Here is a 7,150-nt window from a genome sequence, read left to right on the forward strand (position 1 = left end):
AAAATGAGGACATGTGGACCAGAAGAGTAGCATAACAATAGATAACTTAAGTCTGGGGGCTGCAGAAGGCCTCATATGCTGAATTTACCGGACACTTAAGAAATGCGTGAGGTAAATCTACGGGCACCAAGAACAAGATTTTAAAAGAAGTTCCTTACCCTGCAATTCCCATTTGCTCTCAATGGAAACTGCTGGGGGCTAAGCTCTTTTGAAATTTGGCCCCACTTATGGATGCAGAGCATTCTTGAAAAGCCACCCTAGATGTTACATGTTGAACTATAAATGGGTTTGCATAAAATGCTGCCGGAGGGAGTTAGTGTAAGGATATAACTTGCAGTAAGGGGACTCTGCTTTAATTCATAACCTGCATGCCCAAATACTCTATTTACATTTCAAAACTCCACCCCAAAGAACATCCAGCCAGAGCTTTGTGCACCCTTGATGTCAGTTTAAAAACACAAGAAAGTAAATTTACCCAAGTAATCGGAATAGAAGTGGACCACCTTCTTCCCCTTCCCTGCATCACTCCAACGACATCTGACTATTCAGTAGACCCAATATAAATTAAAATTCCCACATCACACTCTTCCCCCAAACCAAATTCCCACCCCCAGCTGTATCAATCTCTTTCCAATGCTGCTTAAATGGCAGCATGCCTGGAATGTCAACAAGTTTGAGCTATTTCAGACCAGGGTGGAGGAGAGTGCTCCAAAGGAAAGGGGCTCTCAGAACATTCTGCCAGCAGCCCCCTCGCTTGGTAGGACAGTGAGATCTCTGCTGTGGGAGCAGGTCAGGGAGAGAGTGCTGGTCCTTCAGCTAGGAAGAACCCAGACTACTTAGGGTTTGTAGGTCAGAACCTATACGAACGTGGGATCTCATGCGTACAGAATGTGCTGTTTAATATTTGCTGGAAGAAAGTACCAATTTTTCATTCTGTTGACAGAAGCCAGATTAGTGAGGTTCTGGTGCAATTTAAAATAGATATACTATACTAAACTACACAAAAACTAACAGCCAAGTAAACTGCTCAGCTGCCTATAATCCTGATGGTACTGCCTTGAGTGCAGGGGACTGGACTAGAAGACCTCTTGATGTCCCTTCCAGTCCTATGTTCCAAAAAAAACTAGATCAATTCATGGAGGATAGGTCCATCAATGGCTATTAGCCAGGATGGGCAAGGATGGTGTCCCTGGCCTCTGTTTGCCAGAAGCTGGGAATGGACAACAGGGGATGGAATACTTGATGATTACCTGTTCTGTTCATTCCCTTTGGGGCACCTGGCATTGGCCACTGTCGGAAGACAGGATACTGGGCTAGATGGACCTTTGGTCTGACCCAGTATGGCCATTCTTATGTTCTTATGATTCTATGAACTTCACCCTCTTTTAGGGCTATTGATCATTTAATGTTTTCCAGTTCAATGGTGTTTTTTAATATTCATAAAACTCACCACTGCTGTCATGCAAATTAATCCTAACTTGTGTATCAATTTTTTCTGACAACTTCTGCGTATGTCTTAAAAACAGCTGTCATTTATTACAGGAAACATCTTTTGCTTTGGTGCATTACCCATTGGTAAAGCCACTTCAAATGTAATGAAAAACCCTAACTTTATGAGGGAGGATGCATGTTATTTTGTCTAAATGATTGAAATAGCTCCCATTCATCACAAATCAATGTTGTCTTTTCCTGCCAGTCTCTCAATCTGATATGAATCATGTTCTGAGTGACACAATTGTATTAATGGTTAGTGAATTTTCACCAGTTAAATTCACTGTGAATAAATTTGTAATAACTACCAGAGATCATTTCTAAAGCTTCCCTGTGATAGTGGAGTGATGACTGCTAGTCAGCAGAGAAATAAAACCAAGGGCTGATTTTTGCAAAACCACCTTAGGGATTTGGATGGGAACTGGGCAGCTGAATTTCTAAGGTGACTGCAAATTTTGGCCAAGAACTTTAGAGCACAGCAACTGCTACAGACTGGCGAGTGCTAGTGAAAAGACTATCTTAAGGCATAGCCATGATAGGTTAGGGCCCCAGCTTCTGGAGTCACCGAGTTACATCAGAATTTTGTCTTCCATTTTAATAAAGTATGTTTCTAGCCCTCTTGGTTGCAAAAGCTTTAAGACGTGACCAGAGATCAATTGATGCAATGATGTATGTCTGAGTATTCAAACAGCCAGAAACAATAGCTCAAAAAGATGTGAACTGTCCTGGGTCTGTCTTCTCTGGGATGTTTACACCAAGACCCAGTGCTTCGGGGAGTACTACCAACACCAACCCAGCAGAGGACTCTATGTGTGGCCAGAGGAGGAAGAGGAAGCTGGACCTAGCCGTCATGATGTGTCTAGAAGCCTGGGTTGCTTTAAGCCAATCCTGGTTGGTGTCTCTTCTGACAAGAGAAATTAACTTAGATCCTCAGTGACCTAGTTCAGCCATTGACAAGTGCAAATCAATCTAGCCTTCTGGGGCATGGTCCGTCTCTTCCAATGGCTTTTGTGAACTGCCAATCAAATGGCTACTGCTCAAAAATCTACAGCTGGTCAAAACATTTTTGATTAAATGAAATTAATCTAAATGTGTGATTTCATTGAAACATAATGAAATTTCCATTGGGATGGTGTTTGAGATTCAGGGCTCTCTGGTCACTGCTGACCAATTCCAATAAAAAAACTAGGTTTTTCAGGCTAAAATCATCCATTTCAACACAATTCTGTTTGGAGAAAACTTTTGAAAGCTTTTGTTTCATTCCAATGTGGAATAAGAACAAATTTTGAAACTGCAAAAGTTGTCACAAAATGGCACTGTCCTCGTCCAGCCGTCTAGAGTACAATATAACGGATAGTTTTGTCTATTGTTTTCAGCACTCTAAGCAAGCAAAACAACAAACAAAACGATAGCATAATATTTGACCCCCAGTGAAAGCTGACAACCAGGTTTTACTCCAGATTGACATTGGTATAATGGAATTCAGAATATGGCCCTTAGAATGTAACTCAATCCAGTTAACAGTGTAAAATAAACCCCAGCCACAGTAGTGTAATGGTAAGCACCATGGCATCATTTTAAAAAGAGGAGGAGCAAGGAGTTGGCAGTCTGAAAGTAACTTATATACAGCACACCTCTGAGGTAGGTTTTTCCTGGGGGTAAAGCACCATGCAGTAGATTTACCTATTTTACAGATATTTTTCTCCTTCCCCATCAGCATAAAGTGGGAGGACCAGCTCAGTGAATTTATCTATACACAGTACAGTGGTTAGTAATTGAATTACTGTAGTAAGAGGACAGCATATTGAAAGCTAAGCATTGTCTGGGCATGGGAATAGCTGCTTTGCTAAGTATGAAGCGTTGAGCGGTGGATGCCAGTCTATCATTATTTCTAAAACAATGAAGGTTAAGTAATTATTTGCTGCTTCCCTAAAAATGAGTTTATTTTTCAAAATGTTGCTGCTATCCCTAAGTGTCTTGCTATGACTCATTTGTGTATTCTGCAGTTATTCTGTTTTATTTTTCTATAAAAATACACATAGTCATTTCCATGCTTTTATTTGGACATAGTAGAGAAACAGAAAATGGTTTGGGAGGGAAATATCTTGTGCTGGAGATTAGACAGTGACTTGGCTAATTCTAGTTTAAGAAAAACATGTTTTAAATATGTGTAATTAACAAAAGGCTTGCCTTTTTCTTTGCAGTGGACAAATGCTTACCTACACAAACATACCTTCATATGCTGACACTATGGTCATGACAAAATACAAACAATGTAGCTGATTTATTCTTCTTAGAGAGTGCAGCAAGTGTTTGTAAAACTGCACCCATTCACAAACAAAGACTGGTACCATGAAAAGCAGAGCAAGGAGATGTGATTTTCATAGCAATGTTTAAAACTCTTGGGTTTTGAATTTTATAAAGCTCTAGAATTTGATTTGGAGAGAAGAGCTGGGTTGATTGTAGTACATGCTTTTCATTACAGTTAATGGGAATATAGGCTATTAGAAACTGGCAAGTAATGTTGCTAAGAGTTAGGGATTTCTGCCTCCATTCTTCAAATTTCTTCCAAACTGTACAGGCCCACAGCTTGGGGCTTGATCCTGCACATTGTAGGTGAGGAGCATGAATACATTTTAAAAAAACAATACAGCAGCCTGGAAGTGGTGTCTTGTCAGAGTCAAATGGAACTGAGATCTCAAAAGTTCCAATGGTTTTTAAATGGCTTCAGAATTTGGTACCCTATTGTTTGTAGACTGTATATCCCAGTTTAAACTCTGAAATTGTGGTACTTTCTCCCTTGTAATATTTATTTGCCTGTTGTATTTTAACCTTAATATCCTAAAAAAAAAAATTGAAAATAACAACAGGAGCTCAGTTTTGTATCTTCATTGTTTAACATAAAGAGACGATGTAAAATTGTGTATTAATGATTTAGTATGGACTGGAGGTAATATGACTTCATTTTAAGTCTGCATTGACTGGCAACGTGGGTTTTGTTTACTGGAAAATACATTAGGTTTACTATTTTCTCACTAATGGACCAAAATCTATCATGATTTCCTGCTACAATAAATATACAAAACTAAATTACCAATATGTTAATCTCTGCAATGTTGAAATATAGTCCATAGTAGACATGAGTCTTTTGGCTGCCTAATGAATCTGCGTCTCGTTTATCTAGCTCATTTCCTATAACCTGGCCTTGCTGATTCTATAGACAACAGCAGAAAACATCTATCAGTAAATGTTTGTATATTACCTGACAGCCTGGTGAGCTGTTAATCCCAGTAAAATGACTTTAATTTAAAGACATAGTATCAATTCTTAACTATCAAATTAACATAAGTGTAAAGCTGATTATTATTTGTACTCTCCTAGGTATTATTCACCCTCACCCAAAGACATTTAATAAGTAGAAATAGTAGTTTATGAAATGAAATTTCTATTAGGCTAACACATGAATCCATGTACTTATGTGGCACATAGGTATGTGTGAACACTGTAGTATAATGGAGAAATACTGGAGAAGGAAAGACGTGTTTCAGGAGAGACCCAACCAAGCTGCTACTGGACAAACAAAAGCCTCTTGGCACGTAACACTGGCCTCTGTGTATGCTCAATACAGATTTCTGTCCTACAACTTTGCCGGCCTGCTGCAGCATTTATTGCTGCCAAAACAGACGCCATCTGCTCTACATTCTCACTTCTTCAGAGTTTAAATCCTTTGTTTTTTCCACTGTGTTTCCAAAGTGTGATTGGGAACAAGCCTGAGTGCTTAGCTTTTATTTTTTTTAATATATTTGTGTCTGTTCAGTGATTATGAAAATGCCAGATTGAGAGCTCTGGAGTATGAAATCTGTTTATTCACCAGCCAGGTACAACATAGGTAGCAGTACAGCAGGCTTTCCTGCACCATGCTGCCAACATGTTCCCACGCCTAGAGGGATCATCTGTAGGGGTGAGTACGTAATTTATTCTCCATGTTCAGTCCCTAGCTAACAAAGGAGGGGGTTGTGTTGTGGCTATCCATGCATTAAAGTAAGACTCCAGACTCATATCACAGGAACATTTCCTTATTTGTTAATACAATGTTTGGATGAGTCATTAGAATAGGACACAAGGGGAGCGAAAGCATAAGGCTTTACAAAGCCAGCATAGGCCCTAGCCAAATGCCCTCAAACCTCCTATGGTGGGAGCTTGCAGCTGTGCAAAATGGCTACAGCTTTCCATGCACTGGGGAGCTGCATTAGGGGTCCATCATGGACCCGAAGTGGATAGTTCTAGGTATGACGAGAGCGTGGTCAGAGTACTTGACTAGGAAACTGATTCACCACCTCTTTGCAAAGACTCCCACTAATGGAGCTGCTACCAAGGTACAAAGCTGTCCTCTGACAGGAACCCCGAGAGAAGGTACAGTGCAAACAACACCCGCCCTTCCTCAAGCTGAATCCTCCCTGCAGTACAAAAGACCTTGGAGGTTCACAGAAGTGTAACTTACACTTCCCTGCATTAGTTTCAGAGAAATTGGATCATGCTCCCTGGAGGTGAAGCCTTGAGGACTGTAATTTTCAAAGTGGTCCTTGCTCTTCCACTTTACCAATCTGGGTGCCTAAAAATCTCGAGTGAGAGAAGGCTCAAGCTGAGAAGATAGGACAAAGGCCAGAGGAAGGGTCTGAAAAGAGAACAGAGAACAAACCCCTTTAGGGTTGCAGTGTTTAAAGTTAATTTTTGCTGAGTTTCATTTTTAATAATATGGAGTGGCCTTAATCTGTGGCTAATGCAAATATATCTCCCAAAAGAATAAAAACATGTCAAACAAAAGTCCATAAAGATCCATACTTTGATAGCTGATAATTACAGCAAGGGGCACAAAAACGTCACATCCAGTATGCAGGTTCACAGCCTCAGTACAGACAGGGAAATATCCTTAAACTAAATGGTGATTTTTGATTATTGCAAATTTGTTTTTTCTTTTCCTGGCAGTTTTAGCTGAATCATGAAGGAAACTAAAACAGTAAACAGTAAAGTGCAGCTTGAGTACTAAAAACAGCAGTCAGCTGATGAGCTAAAAGATTGGGCAGTGCTTACATATACTTTCAGCTATAATCCAGGATACCATGCAGGCCATAGAAAATGCAAGTCCTCTTTGTGTGGAGACTAAGGGCCTGCCTGTGATCTCACTGACAGTGCTATAAATTACGGGTAACACATGAAGCCAAGGGGTTATACAGGTATATAAGAGCTCAGAGTCAGGTCTCCCTACTGTTTTGAATGCTGGTATGAATGTTTCCTTTTGATAAACTCTATGCTAACTGGCTTAGGGCTATTATTGTATGTTCTTTTTCTTGAAAACCCCACTAAGGTCCATTTAAACTCCTAATTTATAACAAACACATTATGCTACAACATGCAATAAACCTAGATCCTAAGAATAGGCTCAGAGAGAGGGAGCACTACACTGGAAAATTACTGAAGGGGTGTGATAGGGAAAATGGCAATATCATATTTAGGTAAGAGGTTTGAGTCATTTAGATACTAATAATTTTGAGATGTGGTCAAAACCCCCAAAATGTACTGGACAAATTTACTTCACCAGGAGAGATGAACACAGACCTCAGGCTCTGTTGCTCACTTCTCCTTCAGTCTCACAAATGTG

The sequence above is a fragment of the Terrapene carolina genome, unplaced genomic scaffold, assembly GCF_002925995.2.
Source record: "Terrapene carolina triunguis isolate 2854851 unplaced genomic scaffold, T_m_triunguis-2.0 Scaffold62, whole genome shotgun sequence".
Lineage (NCBI taxonomy): Eukaryota > Metazoa > Chordata > Testudines > Emydidae > Terrapene > Terrapene triunguis.